The sequence below is a fragment of the Sciurus vulgaris genome, assembly GCF_902686455.1.
Source record: "Sciurus vulgaris genome assembly, chromosome: 2".
In the NCBI taxonomy this organism is placed as follows: domain Eukaryota; kingdom Metazoa; phylum Chordata; class Mammalia; order Rodentia; family Sciuridae; genus Sciurus; species Sciurus vulgaris.
The window spans coordinates 156,214,052-156,236,095 of NC_136462.1; the positions used below are offsets into that span (position 1 = coordinate 156,214,052).

General features: G+C 39.6%; 1 pseudogene across 1 annotated transcript; it reads right to left on the reverse strand.

Annotated features, from left to right (window-relative positions):
• Positions 1-6,651: 6,651 nt before the first annotated feature.
• On the reverse strand, positions 6,652-20,166 carry LOC306651357 (ribosomal protein uL30-like; annotated as a pseudogene). The gene is made up of 2 exons (XR_013766993.1): positions 12,866-20,166; positions 6,652-12,834 (listed from the first exon to the last, which is right to left on the reverse strand). The product of XR_013766993.1 is annotated as a ribosomal protein uL30-like (transcript).
• Between the last annotated feature and the right edge of the window lie 1,878 nt (positions 20,167-22,044).

A 22,044-nucleotide genomic window follows, 5' to 3' on the forward strand; every position in this document is an offset into this window, starting at 1 on the left:
AAGCAAGAATCAGTAAATGGAATGGCTGCAAACTAAAAAGCTTTTTCTCAGCAAAGGATACAATCAATAATGTGAAAAGAGAGCCTACAGAGTGGGAGGAAATCTTTTTCACATGCACTTCAGATAGAGCACTAATCTCCAAAATTTATAAAGAACTTACAAAACTTTACACCAAAAAATAAAAAAAAAAAAAAAAAAAAAAACCCAATCAATAAGTAGGCCAAGGAACTGGACAGACACTTTACAGAAGAAGATAAACAGGCAATTAATAAATATATGAAAAAGTGTGCAACGTCTCTAGTAATCAGAGAAATGCAAATTAAAACAACTCTAAAATTTCATGTTACTCCAATTAGAATGGCTATTATCAAGAACAGACGTGGATGTGGGGAAAAAGTCACACTTTTACATTTCTGGTGGAGTTGCAAATTGGTGCAGTCACTCTGGAAACAGTATGGAGATTCCTTAGAAAACTTGGAATGGACCCACCCTCTGACCCAGTCATCCCACTCCTCTGTTTATACCCAAAGGACTTAAAATGAGCATACTACAGTAACACAACCACATCAATGTTTATAGCAGCTCAATTCACAATGCTAGATTGTGGAACCAACCTAGATGCCCTTCAACAGATGAATGGATAAAGAAACTGTGGTATATATAGGTAATGGGATATTATTCAGTTATAAAGAAGAATAATATTATGGCATTTGCAGATAAATGGATGGAATCGGAGAATATGCTAAGTGAAATAAGCCAATCTCAAAAAACCAAAGGGTGAATGTTTTCCCTGATAAGTGGATGATGATACATAATGGGGTGGGGGTGAGAGAAGAATGGAGGAACTTTAGATGATGTAGAGGGAAATGAGAAGGAGGAGGGGGCTGGGGTATGAAAGATGGTAAAATGAGACAGACATCATTACTCTATGTACATGTATGTTCACATGAATGGTGTGAATCTACATCATGCACAACCATAGAAACGAAAGGTTGTACCTCATTTGTGTACAATGAATAAAAACAGTCTTTAAAAAGAAAAATAAAAAAATAATAAAAAAGCCTACCAACAAAGAAAAGTCCAGAATCAGATGAATTCTCAGCTGAATTTTACCAGATCTTCAAAGAAGAATTGACACCAATCCTCCTCAAAATTTTCCATAAAATAGAAAAGGAGGAAACCTTTCCAAACTCATCCTATGAAGCTAGTATCACTCTAATATTGAAATCAGATGAAGACACATCAAGGAATGAAATCTTCACACCAATATCCCTGATGAACATAGATGCAAAATTCTCAATAAAATTTTGGTAAATTGCATACAAAGTCATGTTAAAAAGATAGTGCAACATGATCACATGGGGTTCATCCTAGGAATGCAGGGTTGGTTCAACATACGGATATTAATAAATGTAATTCATCACATCGATAGACTTAAAGAAAATAATTACATGATTATCTCAATAGATGCAGAAAAAGCATTTGACAAAATACAGCATTGATTCATGTTCAAAACACTAGAAAAACTAGGGATAGTAGAAACATACCTTAACATTGTAAAAGCTATCTGTGCTAAACCCAAGGCCAACATCATTGTAAAAGTGTTCCCTCTAAAAACTGGAACAAGAAAAGGTTGCCCTCTTTCTCCACATCTATTCAACATAGTCCTTGAAACTCTAGCCAGAGTAATTAGTCAAAGAAAAAAATTAAAGGGATATGAATAGAAAAAGGAACTTCAACTATCCCTACTTGCCAATTATATTATGTTATATTTAGAAGACCTAAAAAACTCCACCAGAAAACTTCTAGAACTCATAAATGAATTCAGCAATACAGGGTATAAAATCAACACCCATATATCAATTGTATCCCCATACATCTGTGATGAATCAACAGAAAAAGAAAATTTAAAAATTGTCCCATTCACAATATCCTCAAAAAATACTTGGGAACCAATCTAATAAAAGAGGTGAAAGACCTCCACAACAAAAACTTCAGAACACTAAAGAAAGAAATTGAAGACCTTAGAAGTTGGAAAGGCCTCCCATGCTCTTGGATAGGCAGAATCAATATTGCCAAAATGGCCACACTACCTAAAGTGCTATACAGATTTAATGCAATTCCTATCAAAATTCAAATGATGTTCTTTATAGAAATAAAAAAGCATTCATGAAATTCATTTGGAAAAATAAGAGGCCGAGAATAATCAAAGCAATTCTTAGCAAGATAAGTAAAACAGGAAGCATCAAAATACCAGACCTTAAATTATGCTACAGAGCTTTAATAACAAAAACGTCATAATATTGGCAACAAAGCAGACATGAAGACCAATGGAACAGAATAGAAGACACAGAGACAAACCCACATAAATACAGTTATCTCCTATTAGAAAAAGGCATCAGAAACATACATTGGAGAAAAGATAGCCTCTTCAATCAATGGTTTTGGGAAAACTGGAAATCCATATGCAGCAAAATGAAATCAAACCCCAACCTTTCACCCTGCACAAAACTCAACCCAAAGAGGGTCAAGGACCTATGCATCTACTAGGCCTGCACCTACTAGATGAAAATGTGGGCCCTACTCTCCATCATGTTGGCCTAGGAACCAGCCTCCTGAACAAGACTCTTAAAGTGCAAGAAGTAAAATCAAGAATCAACACACAGGATGGTGTCAAGCTAAAAAGGCTTCTCAGCAAAGGAAACATTCAAGAACATGAAGAGAGAGCCTACAGAGTGGGAGAAAATCTTTGCGACTTGAACTTCAATAGAGCATTAATCTCCAGGATACACAAAGAACTCACAAAACTTAACACCAAGGAAATAACCCAATCAATAAATGGGCAAAGTAACTGAACAGGCACATCACAGACGAAGAAATATGAACAGTCAACAAATATATTTAAAAAATGCTCTACATCTCTAGCAATTAAAGAAGTGCAAATAAAAACTACACTGAAATGGCATCTTACTCCAATCAGAATGGCAGTTATCAAAAATACAAATAACAATAAATGTTGATGGAACTTCATTGGTGCAACCAGTATGTATACAGAAAACTTGGAATGGAATCATTTGACCCAGTTATTGCACTCCTTAGTCTATACCCAAAGGACTTAAAAACAGAATACTACAGTGATGCAGTCAATTCAATGTTTATACCAGCTCAATTCACAATTGCCAAGCTATGGAATGTTCCTAGGTGTCCTTCAATAGATGAATGAATAAACAAAATGTACTATGCATACACAATGAAATATTACTCAGCTATAAAGAAGAATAAAATAATGGCATTTGCCTATAAATGGATGGAAGTGGAGACTATCATGCTAAGTGAAATATGCCAATCCCCAAAAACCAAAGGCTGAATGTTCTCTCGGATTTGTAGATGTTAACCCAAAACAAGGAAAGCTGGGGATGGGAAATAGAATAGAAATACATTGGATTAGACAAAAAGAAATGAAGGGATGGGAAGGGTGAGGGGAATAGGATATAGAATTAAATGGACATAACTTTCCTAGCCTTGTATAAAGATGAGGGTAAATCCTCATCATGTACAAACACAAGAGTGGGATGCTAAATAAAATAAGGTATGCTTTATGTATGTATAATTTGCCAAGTTACATTCTGCTGTCATGTATAACTAAAAAGAACAAAACCACCAAAAATAATACAAGTAACCATAAATTTTGGTGAGGATGTGGGGAAAAAGATACACTCATACATTGCTGGTGGGATGCAAATTGGTACAACCACTATGGACAGCAGTATTCCTCCGAAAACTTGGAAAGAAACCACCATTTGCCCCAGTTATCCCACTTCTCAGCACATACCCAAAGAACTTAAAATCAGCATACTATATTGATGAAGCAACATCAATGTTTATAGCACTCAACTCACAATAGCTGAACTAGGGAACCAAACTTGGTGCCCTTCAACAGATAAACAGATAAAGAAAATGTGGTATACATATGCAATGGAATATTACTCAGGCATAAAGAAGAATGGTATTATGGCATTTGCTAGTAAATTGATGGAACTGGAGAATATCATGCTAAGTGAAATAAATCTATTGCCAAAAAACAAATATTGAATGTTTTCTCTGATATGTGGATGCTAATCCATTACAAGGGATAGGGAAGAATAGAATTTATTAGAATAGACTGAAGGGAAGGAAGGGGAGGGAGGTGGATGGGAATTAGGAAAGACTAGAATATATATAAAAGCATGGACTGTGAAACTCCACATCATGTACAACCACAAGAATGGTAAGTTATACTCATGTAGGTATAATATGTCAAAATACACTCTACTATTATGTCTACTATTATGTATATAAAAAGAACAAATTTTAAAAAACAGCATTTAATGGGGATGGTTGGAAATGTGGGAGTGGGGCCTGTTTCCTTTGCTGTTATAATTATTTGGACTCATCTGTCTGCTATCCATCACTGGAGAGTATGTATCTCATAACACCTGCCCAGATCAACCCCTTCCTTAGCCCTGGGATTACTTGTCCTTGAGCAGTCCTATGCCACACACAGAAACAGGGTCCTCCTCTTTGACTTACTCACAGAACTGACTCTGGATTCTTCTTCCTCTCAAGTTCCCACCTCACACCCCTGCCTGCCACTTTCTTTTCTCTCTCAACGGTGGTTTTCTGCCTCTGTTCTGATTATCTTTCCTGGGCTAGGTTTTTGGTTATGAGTTCATTCATTCATGCATTTGTTCCTTTGTTCTTTCTCTGGGGCTTTATAATCTCAAGATATTGGCTGAAGCATTTAGAAAGAAAGAAAGAGAAAAGTCAAATCCTGGAGCTGTGGTTTAGATAAGGGCAGGATCCCCAAAGGTCCTTGTGTCATAGGCTTGGTCCCCAGGGTGGTGCTCTTAGGAGGCACTGTGAATGTTCAGAAGGTGGGCTTTAGTGGGAGGCCTTAGGTTGCTGGAGGTGTGTCCTTGAAGGGATTGTGAAGTTCATCTCTCTTTTTCTCCTTCCCAGCTCAGAATGTGACCACTCACTCCTACATGAGCTCTGCACCTTTGCCACCCCACCACTCTCGTCAGGGGGCAAATACATGGGGCTTTCCAATTTTGGATTATGAGCCTCTAAAGCTATGAACCAAATAAACCTTTTCTCTTTATAATCTTTATTGACTTGGGTATTTCCTTATAGTGATGGAAAGCTGACTAATACCTGGCTTCTTTTCCTGAGACTTCACAATCCACAATGGGTGGGGGTCAAGCAGATAAAGAAAGAAGTAAGCAAGATCTTACCATATGGTAAGATATAGATCAGAGCCTGAATCAGTGATTCAGGTATCAGGGAAGAGGGAAGAGGGCTCTCCTTCAGCTAGGGACCTGGGGCAGACCTCACAATGGGGATGAACTTGGAGAATTACTCAGACTTCTTCCTGTATCAGGAAAGGAGCACCGAAATGGCACACGGTGAATGGGTGGATGGATGGAGGGAAGCAATCCAAAGGTTCAAGTAGCTCTTTGAAGTTAGGAGCAGGGTCCTTTCTCACACCATCCTTCACTTTCCCTCTTCTGCCCATTCCTGCCCCCAGTGGAGCCTTATAGGAGAACATTTCTCCTTCTTACTTTGGCAATTAAATTCTGAAAGACTGGGGAATCTTCGTTGACCTTGTCTAATTAATTGAATATGACTGGAAAAAAATGCACAGAGTCCCGTTTGGAGTAAGAGCAGGTCTTTTTAAGGGTTGCATGTAGGATCTCTTCTCCAGTGGCCTCTGGAAGTTGGGCCCAGGACCTGATTATTTTCTAGGCAACATTTGGAATAACCCTGGGAGATGAGTTTTCACAGAATTAGAAGCAATTATACCGTCAGGTTCCAATTCTTGTTTTAGTAACGAAATTCATGCTGAAGGTAAGTACTTGCTGAGTGGCTGATTTGACACTTACCATGCACAGACCCAAGATCAGAGCTATTTCTTTCCTTTGAAACAATAATGATGGGAAGCACCTGGGCTACTTGCTCAACTGTAAGACCTGCTGTTGACTTGAGATATCAGGGGAGAAGTGGGGAGTTGTGGTCTGTGGTCTGCACTTTGAACATACTTCCCTAGATGATTCCGATGCAAACCAAAATTTTAGAACTTTGCCTTGGAATATAAGCAAGAGGGTCTAGTTAAAAAAAAAAAATTAAAATTTGTAGCAGTGAATCCGCGTGAAGCACTTATAACAGGGGCTTCCAAACTCTAAGGGCCTCCTGCATTATCTTGCTAGTGTGCACATTCTTGGGGTCCATGTAGCCTGAGGAACTACAATCTCTGAAGTTGGAGGTCCAGAATCTACTTAGTTTATAAGCACTCTAGTGCTTATAAACTGGAAGGGATGTGCTATAGTTCAGAACTTGAATGTCCCACAGAGGTCCATGTGACCCAGGGTGGCACTACTTGGAGGTGGCAGAACTTTTTGGAAGATATGATCTATTGGGAGGTTCTTAGGTCATTGGAAGATGTGCCCAGCCTTGCCCCACAATCTTTTTAAAATTTTGAATTGGGGTCACCCTAAGTTGCTCACGCTGGTCTCGAAGTTGTGATCCTCCTTTTCCAGCCTCCTGAGTTGTTTGGATTACAGACACGTGCAATCATGCCTGCTCAGTTTTGTAATATCATAAATGTTCTAAAAACAGAGCTCTGTGATTTGAATGAGGTAATTGTTGTATGACCAACGACCAACAGAGGAGATGTGAAGAGATGAAGCTCAGTAGACTTTGAGAGGTGTCCACAAGCTTTTCAGGTGAGCCTGAGGGGAAAGATGGCTCCTTAGAGAAAGAAAGACTGGCTAATTTGTGAAGAACAGAAGTTTATTTTTCTCACAATTCTGGAGCCTGAGAAGTTGGAGATGGAGGTGCCAGGCCCTGCTAAGGGGTTGCTCTCTGCAGTCACCTGTTAAGGCTCCACTTCTTAATTCCATCAGGTTGGCTTCTCAGATGGTTTCAACACCCGAACTTAAGGGAGGCCACATTCAAGTCACAGCAGGTTGGGACATTGCTGGTTGCTTTCATTTTAAAGATACTAGGCCACTCGTTTTTGAAGTGGGATTCTTCGACCAGCAGCACCAGCATCACCATAGGCCTCATTAGAAATGAAAATTCTGTCCCCCCGCCCACAATCTGAATCATAGATTCTGGGGGCCGAGGAACCTGGGTTGTATCAAACCCTGCAGGCGGTTCTAACGGTGCCCAAGTTTGAGAACCAGTGCTCTCCATGTTGGTAGACAGATGGCAACTGAAGGGGTTTCCATCATTCTCAAGTGTGTTTCTTTTCTCAGGGTTGCCTGCAGTTATTATTGCACTGCAGTTATGTAAGAGAGTGTCCTTCTTCAGAAAAGAAGCAACTGAAATATTTAGGGAGGAAATACACAGGATGTCTAACCGACTCTCAAGCAGTTTAAGCAGAGAAGTCAGGATGATAATGGGGCAAAGTCTTAACAATGGATGAATCTGGGAAAAGGATATATGAAAGTTTCTGAACCATGGGAACACTTCCTTCTCCCCATGGAAACTCACTCAAAAGTTATGTATAGATATGCAGAATGAATACTCAAGTTACTAACAGTTACTTTTTTTAGTAATAAGATTATGAATGGCATTTCTTTTTCTCTTTAAAAACATTTCCCCCCAAATATTCTCTAAGCAGCATAAACTATACTTGAAAATAGAATAGAATGAATGGAAGGATAAAGCCGATTCTTTCCATATATACTCATGGCTCATGGAAAGAAAGGCTGAGAAGGAGGAATTGATGTCTGCAGTTGTGCAAACTCAGTCCCCAGCCTGCGGATCATGTCTATTCTGCAAGCATAATTAGCCTGTTTCCTGCAGTGTGATACCATCAAAAGGACCCTCTTGGTGTGTTTCTCTGTTCTGCTGTGGGTGAGGTCACTCAGACTTTGGGGAGGCACTAAATCCCTTTCCTTTTGTGTTTCCTGCCCTGCTATGCATCTCCACAGTACTATAAGATAATCATCTTTTCTGGTAATTTCAACATTGTTACCCTGTGCAGACCTGGACAATACTTTGCAGATGCCAAATACACAAGATAACAGCTGTTATTTTAAGGATCTTCCTCCTCCATAAATACAGTTGCTAAGATAACACATAAAGATCTCAGAGGGCCAAAGTACAATGAGCTCGGGTTTTAGATATATAAACAATGCAGTATACCAGAGTCTTCTGATTAGCTTGAAGTGCTGCGGGTGAAATCAGGCCGGGAGACCTCTGCCAGGGGTGGTAAATGTGCTGGTTTTTCCTTCCAAACAATGGGTGGTGAGCCTGGAGGAAATGCCTCCAGAAAAGCTCTCTGCCGAGCTAGAACGCCCTGTTCTTGTCTTAAAGGGTAAGTGCAGAGTCTTTTGGAGGCCACATTCTGAAACCAAGGGAAAAACTGCATGAACCCTTCAGCTCCACTTGCTGTTATCACTGGTCTCAGAGGTCACATAGCTGAGCACTCTACTCCCTTTAGCTTTGCTATATATCATACCTATGGGTTAAGATGGTCATGGTTGCCTAAGTTGTTTCTCAGGAACTTAGAGGTAGCTTAAACCAGTTGAAACCTCTGACACTTCACTTGGAACTGCACAAATGTCCAGCGAAGTCACCTTTTGTGGTCAGAGGGCCAAAACTCGATGTTCAGAGCTGTCAACACCACCAATTTCTAAACATGGGTCCCCTGGGGAGCTGTCGTTTTTACTCATAGGTAGCCCACCTATTTCTTGAGTTTTCTTTACTTCTGATCATCTTTTCCTATGCCTCAGACAACTCTGTTTCTTTATCTCATAAACACCCTTTAAGTCTCATGAAGGAGAGTTTGAGACTTGGGGCTCCACATGTTTGGTCATCTTGTGAATAAACTGTTATGCAAAACTCACTGCTTCAGTGACTGACCAACTGTGTGGTGGGCAAAACACATCTTATGTAACAATTTGACTTTTCTGTTTTTTTTTTTTTTTTTTGCCCTGGGGATTGAACCCAGGGATGCTTTACCACTGAACCACATCCTCAGCCCTATTCTGTATTTTATTTAGAGACAGGGTCTCACTGCGTTGCTTAGCACCTCAACACTGCTGAGGCTAGCTTTGAACTCGCAATCCTCCTGTCTCAGCCTCCTGAGCCTCTGGGATTACAGACGTGAGTCACCGTGCCTGACTTCCAGCCCTTTCTATTTTATATTTTGAGACAGGGTCTTGCTAAGATGCTCAGGGTCTCTCTACATTGCTGAGATTGGTCTTGAACTTGTGAGCCTCCTGCCTCAGTAAGCCTCCTGAGTCACTGGGATCACAGGTGTGCGTCACTGAGACCAACTAACAATTCAATTTTTTTGATGTATATTTCTGAATTCGTTTTTTTTTTGGAGGAAGGTATGCTCACAACTACTTTACCAGTTAGAAATACCTGTTTGACAACAATAATAGAAGGGGGATCAGTAGAGTAGGGAAAGGGGGTAGGGGAGGAGAAGGATAAGGGAAAGGAAGGTACTGGGAAATAGTGATCACATTATTATGTGCGTGTACAGATATGGCATAATCAATCCCACTATTATGAATAATTATAATGCACAAATTAAAAAGAAATACTTGAGGAACTTTTGAGAACTTTGCTTGTGTTCAAGAGAAGACTAAATAGTGATAACTGAAAAACTTCACTCAATAGGTTCATCATGAAACTGAAGTCTTTTTGTTACAAAAGACCTGGTGGTCCCCATAGCACATTATCCAATAAATGTCTGTTGAGTTAAATAAATAATTAAATTTAAATGTCTTCATTTTCTTTTCTTTTTTCTTTCTTTTTTTTTTTTTTGAGCTGGTGCTCAGGGTTGAACCAAGGACCTTGTTAGGCTAAGGCAAATGCTCTTACCACTGAGCTATATCCCCAACCAACTCATTTCCCTTAACAGAGCTGGGGTTCACAGCCTCCACAGAGTAGTAGAGACCTCTTAGCCTTCTTAGGAAATGTACTGTGCATCCAGTCCACACAGTATCACTATAGCTGGGACTTGTGAGAAATGCAAACCCTAGGTCCCTCCCTGGAACATCTGACTCAGAATCTGCATTTCAACAGGATCCCCAGGGAATTCAGCCCAGTTCCTGAAAGGATGCAGCCTGGGGTGTGGGTGTGCCCAAACTTCCAGAGTCCAACCATTTACACATTTTCTGATGGGGAGAAGAGGTTATCTTAAAAGGCAAAGTGAAGATGTACTGTCTACAGGAGAAAGATATGGAAAGTGCATTTAAAAAATGATATCCATGTTGTATATGTTTGGGAAGGATGCTATTGGAAGGAGACTTAATTCTCTTTTCTTGAGGAAGGAGGGATAATGCACACTTATTATGGTCTGAATCTGTGCCCAGCACTGCTAGTCATGGTATGTACGTCAGTGTTTGTGTGTACATACACACACGGATATGTGTATATGTTTGGGTGATATGAACACACACACACACACACACACACACACACACACACAGAGTGCAACACCAGGGCTGCAAATTCCCCAAGCATACTATTTACAGATCCCAAAGAAAGAATTGGAGGACTCAATGGAGAGGTTTTGGACATTTACTACTTACTTGCTCCTCAGCGGCAGCAGGCTGGGATAAGATGGAGGGCTGCACCATACTGACAAGCTGGGGAAATACCTATGATAGGTTGCATGCTCACTGGGCAGGTGACTTTCTTCAGATGTTTTATGAGTGCATTACTCTACTTCACAACCAAGGTCATTCTCTTCAGATCTTCTCCCAAGGACTGAGAATAAGGGAAGTGGTTAACTCCCTTGCACCATTTTCCTCATTACCACATTCTTTTAGAGACCTCCTTATCTTACTGCAAGCTTTCGTAGGCACTCATTAGTGTTTAACCCAACACACACACACACACACACACACACACACACACACAGGTTTTTTCATCTCATCCTCCCAGGCCCTTGACTACAATCCTGCCTTACTGATTAAGATTTAGGAAGATGATGCTTGAGTGGGAGAGTGAGTGACTTGCAGGTAAAATTGAGGGGCAGAATTTGCAAATCTATCTGGCTGCCTTCAAATTCACATTCAACTGGCTCCACCTCACTTCCTCCTTTCTGCATCAAATGAGGAATCCTTTTCCAATCCTAAGTTTTTCCTGATTTGTTCTGATCACTTGATATATATGTGTAATAAGTCACCTGGTCCAGCAAATCTCAAGTTGGCTAGAAACATCAGATGCACACTACTACACTGTGGGTTCCTGGTAACAGGTCCCAGCAGAGGCTCAGCCAAGATGCAAGCTCACTTTTTATTCTCCCTGCCTCAGTTTTCTCATTTGTAAAGTCAGATAATAGTAGCAAAGCCTCATCAGCTTGTGTCAAATGTCAAAGGGGATAATATATGTACAGGGTTTAGTATTATGCCTAGGATACAATACTGGTGCTGATATTGCAGGTGGCAATAATGATGCTTATGTAGAAATTCCACTTAGGGCACACCAAGGATGGTGATGGACTCTGCTGGAGAGGGTACCGAGAAGGTGTGTGGGAAAGGACATGTGGGACCAGAGGGGACAGTGACCCAAACTGGGAAACCAGTACTTTCTGTAGGTGTGTCCCTCAGACCTATCTTGGCACCAGAACATTCATTAAGAGTCCCCTCTCCCACCACTGGAAGGCACAGTATAGGCTGCAGATTGAACAGTTGAGTGATGTGAGTCCACATGAGCCTGGCTCTGGTTCATCTGATTATCTGTCACAGGCTGTGTGTTGGGGGCTTATTTAATGTTTAATGGTTTTTCCCTGCAAACCTCTAAATGTAGCAATCTTATTTTGTAAAAAATAAAAAAAGTCATGATCAGTTGAAATAAATCTTCTTCAAAAACTAAATGCAGAAGCACAGGGCACAATGGCGCATGCCTTTAATACCAGAGGCTTGGAGGTGGAGGCAGGAGGATCACTAGTTCAAAGGCAACCTCAGCAACTGAGGGAGACCCTGTCTCTAAACAAAAATGAAAAAATAAAAAATAAATTAAATACAGAGTCCTGAGTGACTACATCTCTCACAAACCGACTTCTAGTGTTGGGACTGGCTGGTTGTATCCAGGAATTTTGTATATTTGAATAAACCCTGGGTTTGTATTTTAGCTTTGGAACGTGGCAACTGAGATGCAACCTATGCTTATGAATTGCTAGAATGAAAAAGATGAAGATGATTTTTCTCGAGTGTTTGAACAGCATGAAAACCCTGTACCTCAAGGCTTCAAGTAGCCAAGCTGCCTGGAGGGAATGCAGCCAGTACAATGAGGCCAACTGTCACCGGCCAACACTTAGGCACTGAGTGTGCAGAGAGTGAAAGTTTGTGTGGACTGTCTTCTCCATACTCGTTGCTCCTTGGATTGCAGGAGGAAGAAGACACGAGAAAGCAGCCGTTTTACCACAGACAGACAAATCTCTGGCAATCCTGAGCACGTACACTGGCAGTCACTGAGCAGCCCTCATGGTGTGGCTCTCTGATCCCTGAGCCTCCCACGGCTCTGTGTTTAGTTGTGAGTGCGATAGATTGGGGAAGCCTGGGCACAAGTCACTGGGCGCTTCAGACCAAAAAGAGCCATCTTGTCTGGAGCAATAGTCCTCAGACAGTTGTGGAGGCACAAAATGCTGTGTCCTCTGCCTGCCATTCAGAGTCCCCGGTTCTAGGTGCCTAAGTATCATCTGGTCTCCAGCTGATGCCACATCTTCCTCTTTAACTCTCTACCCATCCCCACTCTCCTTCCCTTACTGTCCTTCCCCTAGTCCTAGATGAACAAGAATCCTTCCCAGTCTACTTCCAGGAACCCAACCTCAAGGGCTGTCCTTATTGGAGTCTCCAACAGAAACTCCAGCTAGGGTGTGGAGGATCCCAGAGCACTAGGCCAAGAGCAGACAAGAAAACATGTCATCACCCATCACCTATGGAGGCTGCCAGGTAGACTAGGGATGCCTAAGTCTGAATTTCAGATAAACAACAAATGATGTTTTAGGAGAGTAAGTAAGCCTCTGCTATTGCATAGGACATACTTCAATTAAAAGTATATTTCTTATTTATCTAAAATTAAAATTTAGCTGGACATCCTGTGTTTTTCTCTTACAACTATACCACTGAGTCCCTCTCAGATCTGTTTTGAACTGATGGAGAGCTTGAGCAAGCACTTTCAGGCACTCAGTTTCAACCTATAATAATTATAGTAGGAGTAATAACAATAGCAACAGCTGCAATAATAATAACATAGTAGGCATAATAATAGCAGCAGCAATAGTAGAAATAGTAGGATTAAGATTAATAGTAATAAGAACAAAGCAACAGTAGTCATAGCAGTAGTAGCATAATAGTAGTAGTAACAGAAGCAGTAGTAGTAATACTGATAGTAATAATAATATCAACAACAACAATTGCAGCAGTAGCAATACTACTAGTAATGACTGTACCAGCAGTGGTAATAGTAGTGATAATAACAGCAATATCAGCAGTAGTAATGGTATTAATATCAGCAGCAGTGGTAAAAGAAGTAGCATAAGTAATAATCTAAGTAGTAGTAGCAATAGTATCAGCAGCAGTAATAATAACAGTTATAGTCATAATAATAGCAGCAGCAGTAGAAATGGTAGCAGTAATAGCAGTAATAACAGTAGCAATAGCAGCAGTAGGAATAGTGATAGTAATCAGCAGCAGTAGTGATAGAAGTAGCAGCATTAGTAATAATTGAAATAGTGGTATTAATAGTAACAGCAGCAGTAGTAATAGCGGTAATAAGCATAATAATAGCAGCAGTAGAAACAGTAGTAATAATAGTGGTAGAAATAATAGCAATAGCAGTAGTAGTAAAAGTAGTAGTATTAATGTTAGTAGCAGTAGTAATAGAAGCAGAGTATTAGTAGTACTATATAAGCTGTAGTAGTAGTAGTGATAGTAGCAATAATAGGGAGCAGAAGGAGACTAATAGTAGCATTAGTATCAGTAGTAGTAGAAGTGCTAGTACCAATAGAGAAAGTTAACACAAAGTTGTTGTGTATTGTACGTTAGGCAATTTTCTAAGTGTATGTCACATATTATTAACTCATTTATTCTTGAACAACCACTCAGGGGTTAAGTATAATGATCCACATTTTGCAGATGAGAAAACTGAGGCACTAAGCATTGAAGTGACTTTTGCCAGGCTGCACAGCTGATAAATAGTGAGGTGGGCTTCAAATGTACAGCCCAGGATCATGCTTTCAACCACATACCAGTTAGATGAGTTAGAGTGTCTTGGAAAACTCAGGATCTGGAGACTTTGACGCTAAGTGAAATAAACAAATCCCAGAAAACCAAAGATAGAAATGTTCTCTCTGACATGTGGATGCTAACACACAATGTGGGGAGAAGGGGAGGGAAGAATTGAAGTTCATTGGATTAGATAAAGGGGAGTTAAGGGAAGGGAGGGGGATAGGAAAAGGAAAGACAGTAGAATGAATCAGACACAACTTTTCTATGTTCATATATGAATACAACACAGTGAAACTTCGCATCATGTACAACCACAAGAATGAGATCCTAATTAGAATAAATTATACTCCATGTATGTATAATATGTCCAAATACATTCTACTGTCATGTAAATCTATAAAGAACAAATTTAAAAAAAAAGAAAGAAAAGTGGAATTATTTTCTGACCAAGGTCTAGGGAGCTTTAGGAACTTTCCCATGTGGTTTAGTCCTACCATAATTCAAACAGGCCCTCCTCTCTGCCACCTCTTGGTAAGTTTACCATCTGAGTCCCTGCATCGCTCATCCCCTTCCCACCTCCTGTACAGCACGCTCCCTGGGCTCTGAGTGGAAAGGGGAGGCTTGCTCTGGCTGGGAACTTGTTGGAGACTCTAGGGTCAGGCTTTCTTCAATAGTTCTCCTGTTGAGGAGATTTTGCTTTCTTCCTCCATGTGCTCCAAAGGATGGTCTCTGTCCTCACTTTCTGCAAGTCTTATATAGATCATAGGTGCCTGTCCCTGCCTGCCTGCTCAGCTTATGTCAGCCCTTGCAATGACTCTGTTTTGCTCTCCAGGTAGAACTGAAGAAGGGAACCACAGCAGGGGCCTCTGCAGCCCCTTCCTAAGTCTGCATCCCAAGGACCTCTAGAGCCTTACTTTGCAGCCCTGTACCATATAGAAATCTAGAACACAGCTAGTGTTGATGGCTGTCTTGAAATGTCTGCTGAGCAAGGTGATCATGCCACCCTGGGAGTTTCACAGCCTAGAGAAGGAGAACTTAGAGCCCAGCTGACCTAGGTTTGATTCTGGGCTGGGACATTTATCAGCTGTTACCTTGGCCTTAAAGCTGTAATTTGCCTTCTTTGAAACAGTTTCCTTTTCAGGAAAGGGGATGATGGTTAAGGCATTCCCATCCCCTGAGTGTAACCAGAAGGCCGAAATGTGGGCTGTGCTGAAGGAGCTCAGCAGCGTCTCACAAAGCTATGGAAAGGAGCCTTCTGATTCTGAATGGGAGTCAGCAGTTGAAATAAGGAGATGGCAAAGTTCTGAACTGCTCATTTTTTCCCTCAGGCTTCCAATCAAAGGCAAACCGTGAGCCGAACTATTCTGAGAACTAAAACTCTGATAGATGGTTTGCCTTTTTCCTGGCTTGAAAAACCAGAGGTCAAAAAACTCAGAGTGACTGCAGTTATTGGAAAGTGAGAATCCTGAGAATGGTCCAAAAAGGTCAGTGGGTTAGGAGTGTTTCCCCACTTCTGTCTGCTTCTCTGGTTGACCCATGAATTATGTATGTATGCAGTAAGCTCCAAGAATTCCAGCGTGGATGAAGGGGAGTCAGAGAGGACTTGAGATTTAATCTTTTCTGAGAAAAAGAGTTTTCAGTTTGAACCCAACTCAGTTATTTTCATTCTGAAAACAAGCAAACAAATGTTAATACTCTTTTTAGATTAAAATTGGCTCCAAACATTATGGTCACAATGTCAGAACATGATACAAAATTGCTCAACATATTAAGAACTAGATATATGGTAACAAAAAACAATCTGGAGATGGCCCAGAGAATGTAATCAACAGACAAGGATTTTAAAGTACTATTATAACTATACTCAGTGAGATAAAGGAAAATGTAATTATAATAAATGGAAGCACAGAATTACCAGTAGAGAAATAGAAACAATCAGAAACAAATTTTAAACGTAAACCAATATAGTATCTGGAATAAGGTACTTAGCATAATGGAAGGCCTTCAATAAATATATATTAAAGTAGCATAGACTGAAAGAAATACTCAATTTTGTCAGAACTAGACTATAGCAGAAAATAGTGTACTTTTAGACACAAATAAAAGCTCAACAGTTATCATTGATTATGAAGGAAATCTATAATCTATCTTTTTTGTAAAACTTAATTCTTCCTGAATTATTTTGAAAGAACACTCTTAGTAATTGAACCACGTTAAGCCACACTTAGAATCTGCCACTGTGGTCTTGGTGGTGGCAGCACGTAGGGCAGGATCTTGGTGGTAGTGGCAGGTAGGGCATTGTGATTCAGCTCAAAGTCCTTGGATGTTTGTGGCAGCACGGTAGACAGAGAGAACTTTGGAGAGAAGAACTGCTCCTTTTAAAGATATTATTAAAGGTGTGCTCATAGAATTGTTACAGGATTTCATATGAACACACATTCTAGATAAGCCCAACATGTAATGTCACACTACCCATTGTCTGTAGACTTCTTTGGACATTTCAATTCCTTGGGCATGGTGTAGTGAGCCCCTAGACTGAGCTCTGGCTTGGTCTCACAAATAGGGACTCACAAATGCCATTGCGGAACAAAGTGAGTGACTTGTAGACCTCTGTTTGCAGGAGCTGCTCTGGTTAGGCTCCAGAATTGGCTCAGAATCTGGGCAGGAGCTTTTCCAGGTAGACTCAATTTGATGGTTACACATCTGAGAGCTGGGGACAAGGACCCACAGGGCAGATTCTAGAGGTGCCATTTTTAGGATGGACTGTGTCAGATAAGGGGATAGAGACAACACATCCCCAAGGCTGGGGTAATAAAATGTGCCCTGGCACAGACTGTGGACTGCTTCCGTATTCTGAGAGCAGTCAAAAAGGTTCCTAGCCCAGGTCTCCCAGAAGCTGTGTCTCCCTGGCACCTCCAGGGTCTGCAGCTTTGGCAGCCACTGTTGTTCTCTCCGGGACCCCATTCTTCCAGGGCTGGTCATAGTGAAGTGCTGCCCCCATGTGGCTGGTGGGGGCAAAGACCAGTGAAGGGAACATTCATCTCTCCATGCCCTGGTGTGAGCCCTGCAAGCTTGTGTTACTGTTAGATGCAATCAAGCATACTATTATATTTAATCTTTGTTGTAACTTGAGAAAAAAATCATAATTGAAGATTAAAAACAAAATATTTAGATGACCATATTACACTGTCTCCATTTACTTTTAAAACAGATTGGAAAATGCCACTCAAGTTCAGAATCCTCTCAACCTCCCAAGGCTGTGAGTATCATCCTAACACCTTACCTTGATCTGCATAATCTTTTTACCCCTGTGAAAATGTATTTTTATTGATGCATTATAATTATAATGCTGGGATACATTATGCCATATTCTTTGGAACTGGTCTGTAATGACAGGTGCCTGTCATGATCATAACTACTGTCTCTTCCCTAATCCCTTCCTTCCAGTTTCTTAAGGCAGAACATAATCTCTGAAGATACTTGATAACAATTCCATCAAACAAAACACATGCTTCCAACACACTGCTTTCAGATATTCTGGGTTTAGTTTAGCGGTTGGATGAACTGATTGAATCTTTCACCCCGATAGCCAGGTAGGCCCATCTCCTTGAGGAAGCCCACTCAATTTTTGGTAGCATGGTGGTCTACAGAGAGGGGGAAAGGCACAAGAACCTAGAGATCTCCCAGAAATACTTCCCTGGGAAGGCAATTTCATGAATGAGATCTTCCTGACAAATCACATCAAACCTCCCCAGCCGCTCCTCAATCACTGTGTTGTCTGTCAAGGGGATAGTCTTTATTTTTGACCTTTGCTTGTCCACGTTTCAAGATGTGTTCCCAGACAGACTGCAGATTTGGAAACCACTAAGTCACATAAGGTTCTACTATCCGTAGCATTTTTAGGCTTTACAGGGTGACTTTAATAAAGACACCACTAAATATTTTCTTCAGATGAAGTCTTGCAATGGTCCTCTGCACCAGCAAACTCACCCCACTAATCCTTTGGATGTGAACAACGAAAGCCAAGGAATGTTTATCAAGCATTTCCAAAGCATGAGGTTTCACTTCTAGTCGCCTGACACACACTTGGTCACGTTTCTTTCTCCAGGATTCACGTAGGAATGATTCCAGTTGCTTAAATCTGAGCTGTTTTCATTTTCTGTCCTTCTTTGCCAAAAGCACTTGCTTTGCCTGGGTAGCTTTGAGGGACTGATAAGTCTTCTTCTTTTTCAGGAGATTTTCTGGAACGAGAGGGATCTTTTTTTCTTTGTTCTTTCTCCGCCATCTTCCCAGAGCTGTAACTACTGTTTTCTCTATCTCAGGTTTGTTGATAAATTGAAGTTTCTTATAACCAAGTAAGTACTTTCTTACTACAGGGCCTTTGCACATCCTACCTGCCACTTTCTTGAACTCACATCCAGGGGCCACTCCCAATGCCCACTTTTTACTTGCCAATTCCTACTGAATCCATGCAAGTATTTTTTTTTTTCCCTGAAAAGACTTTCCATCTTGCAGAGTAGGCTTGACCTACCTTTTGATCACTTTACTAGGATGATTCAGCACTACATAATCAGCTGTGTAATTGCATGTTTACTAACCTTCTCCTTGGCTCTGTGACAGCAGAAAGCTCATCTACTTGTTCATTGCTGTGTCCCTGGGGAAGAGCCTAGAGTGGACAATCAAATATGTACTCAGTGAGGGAACAACTAATAGCTTTTAATGCTCTCATTATTTTCTTAATTTCTTCTTCCTTCTTCAAAGTTATTTCTAGGAAGAAGTTAATGACCCTAGATACATATAATGAGGACCAAATGGATGAATCTTGTTCAACTCAATCATTTTGCAATTTTGTACAAGATGATATAAATTTACTAAATTCAGACTTTGTTAATGTATACTTTTCTCATTTGCATTACATTTATGGTCTGGAACTTGCCATAAATGATATGCTGTGCCACTTAAGAGCAGCATTGTTATGTCCAGGAGGGAGTGGACTAGACATTAGTCCCTATCATGTGGCCTCAGGAAACTCACTTTTCTAGATCATGAGTTCAGCCTTTGGAACAGAAGGACAGTAGTCCTTTTCTAGTGATAATCAAGTAGGTACATGGAGGAAATGGAGTGAGCTTACAGGAAACAACGGAAAAATCCTCAAGTGTTTAGTAACTTTTAGAACATGTTTTTGTACAAATGTGTTCTTCTCAGCTCAGAATATTCAACTCTAGTTACAAACAGACTGTTGAGATGCTCCTTGGTCTTCATTATCGACCTAATTTTTCTTCACCAAACATGTACTTGCTTTTGTTCAACCAAAGTCCTGGTTTTTCCATGGCACCATCTGCATGAATCTGTCAGGCTCCTCTCCTCTTCTGGGAAGTCAGGACATGTGCTCACACACCTGATTACTAATGTTTTTGCATGTTTATTGCAGGAAAATTAGAAATGCAGACAGGAAAAGAGAAAAAGCAAGAAGAGAAAGTTCACGACCCAGAGAGCTAATGTGATATGAGACTGTTTAAAAATTTTTTTATTTGTTTACATTTTAACTGCTCTAATTAGTTATATATGACATAGAGTGCATTTATGCATTTTGAAAAATCATACAAAAATGGAGTATAATTTCTCATTTTTCTAATTGTACATATTGAAGGATCCATTAGTCATGCAGTAATATTATGTACATGAGGTAATAATGTCTGTTTCACTCTACTATCCTTCCTACCCCCATACCCCTTCCCCTCTCTTTAATCCCCTCTACTTAATATAAAGTAAGTCTATTCTTCCCTATCCCCCACCCTTAATGTGAATTAGCATCCACATATCAGAGAAAACATTTAGTCTTTGGTTTTTAGGGTTTGACTTATTTCACTTAGCCTGATATTCTCTAACTCCATCCATTTACCAGCAAATGCCAGAATTCCATTCTTCTTTAAAGCTGAGTAATATTCCATCATATATATATATATACACACACACACACACATATATATATATACACACATATATATGTATATATAAAATCAATCACATTTTCTTTATCTATTCTTCTGTTTAAGGTCATTTTAAACCTTGATTGGCACCTGTGTACTGTCAGGTCAAACTTTGAGGACCCTGTTTCCACATTTATATATTTATTGTATATAACATTTATATATATATATATATTACATATATATATATATATATATATATATATATATATAAAACATTTTATTTATCCATTCATCTGTTGAAGAGCATCTAGGTTGGTTCCATAGTTCAGCTATTGTGAATTGAGCTGTTATAACATTGATGTGTCTGTGTCATTATGGTATCCTGATTTTAAGGTTTTTGAGTATAAACCAAGGAGTGGGATAGCTGAGTCAAATGGTGGTTCCATTCCAGGTTTTCTGAGGAATTTCCATACTGCTCTCCATAGTGGTTGCACCAATTTACACTCCTACCAGCAATGTATGAGTGTACCTTTTTCCCCACATCCTCACCAACATTTATTGTTGCTTGTATCCTTGATAATTGCCAGTGAATGTTTTGACACATTTGTCTAGTATGATATACCTGTATTTTTGTGAGTTCATCTCTGTGTCTTCCGTTCTGTACCATTGGTCTATATGTCCGTTTTGGTGCCAATACTATGCTGTTTTTATTTCTATAGCTCTGTAGTATAGTTTGAGGTCTGTTATTGTGATGCCTCCTGCTTCACTTTTCTTGCTAAGGATTGCTTTGGCTATTCTGGGTCTCTTATTTTTTCAAATAAATTTCATGGTGGCTTTTTCTAGTTCTATGAATAACATCATTGGGATTTCAATAGGAACTGCATTAAATTTGTGTAACACTTTTGATAGTTATGTCCATTTTGACAATATTAATTCTGCCTATCCAGGAGCATGGGTGATCTTTCCATCTTCTAAGGTCTTTTTCAATTTTTTCTTTTTAGTGTTCTGTAGTTTTCATTGTAGAAGTTTTTCACCTCTTTTGTTAGATTGATTCCCAAGCATTTTATTTTATTTTTTTGAGGTGATTGCAAATGGGTTTACTGTTCTTTATTTCTCTTTCAGTGAATTCATTACTGATGTATAGGAATGATCTATAGGAGTTATGGATATTGGTTTTATATCCTGCCACTTTGATGAATTCATTTATTAGTTCTAGAAGTTTATTGGTGGAATTTTTGGATCTTTTAATTATAGGATCACATTATTGGCAAATAGTGATAGTTTGAGTTCTTCTTTACCTATTTGTATATATTTAATTTCTTTCTTCTAATTGCTTTAGCTAGAGTTTCAAGTACAATGTTGAGTAAAAGTGGTGAAAGAGGGCATCCTTGTCTTGTTTCAGTTTTTAGAGGGAATGCTTTCAATTTTTCTCCATTTAGAATTATGTTGGCCTTGGGTTTAACCAATGTTGAGGTATGTTCCTACTATCCCTAGTTTTTCTAGTGTTTTGAACATGAAGAGTACTGTATTTTGTCAAATGCTTTTTCTGCATCTATTAAGATGATCATATGATTCTTTAAGTCTATCGATGTGATGAATTACATTTATTGATTTCCATATGTTGAACCAACCTTGCATCCCTGGGATGAACCCCACTTGATCATGATGCACTATCTTTTAAATATGTTTTTGTATGCAAATTTTATTGAGAATTTTTGCATCTATGTTCATTAGGGATATTGGTTTGAAGTTTTCTTTTGTTGATGTGTCTTTGTTGGTTTTGGTATCAGGGTGGTATTAGCCTCATAGAATGAGTTTGGAAGGGTTCTTTCCTTAACAATTTTATGAAATAGTTTGAGAAGTATTGGTATTAA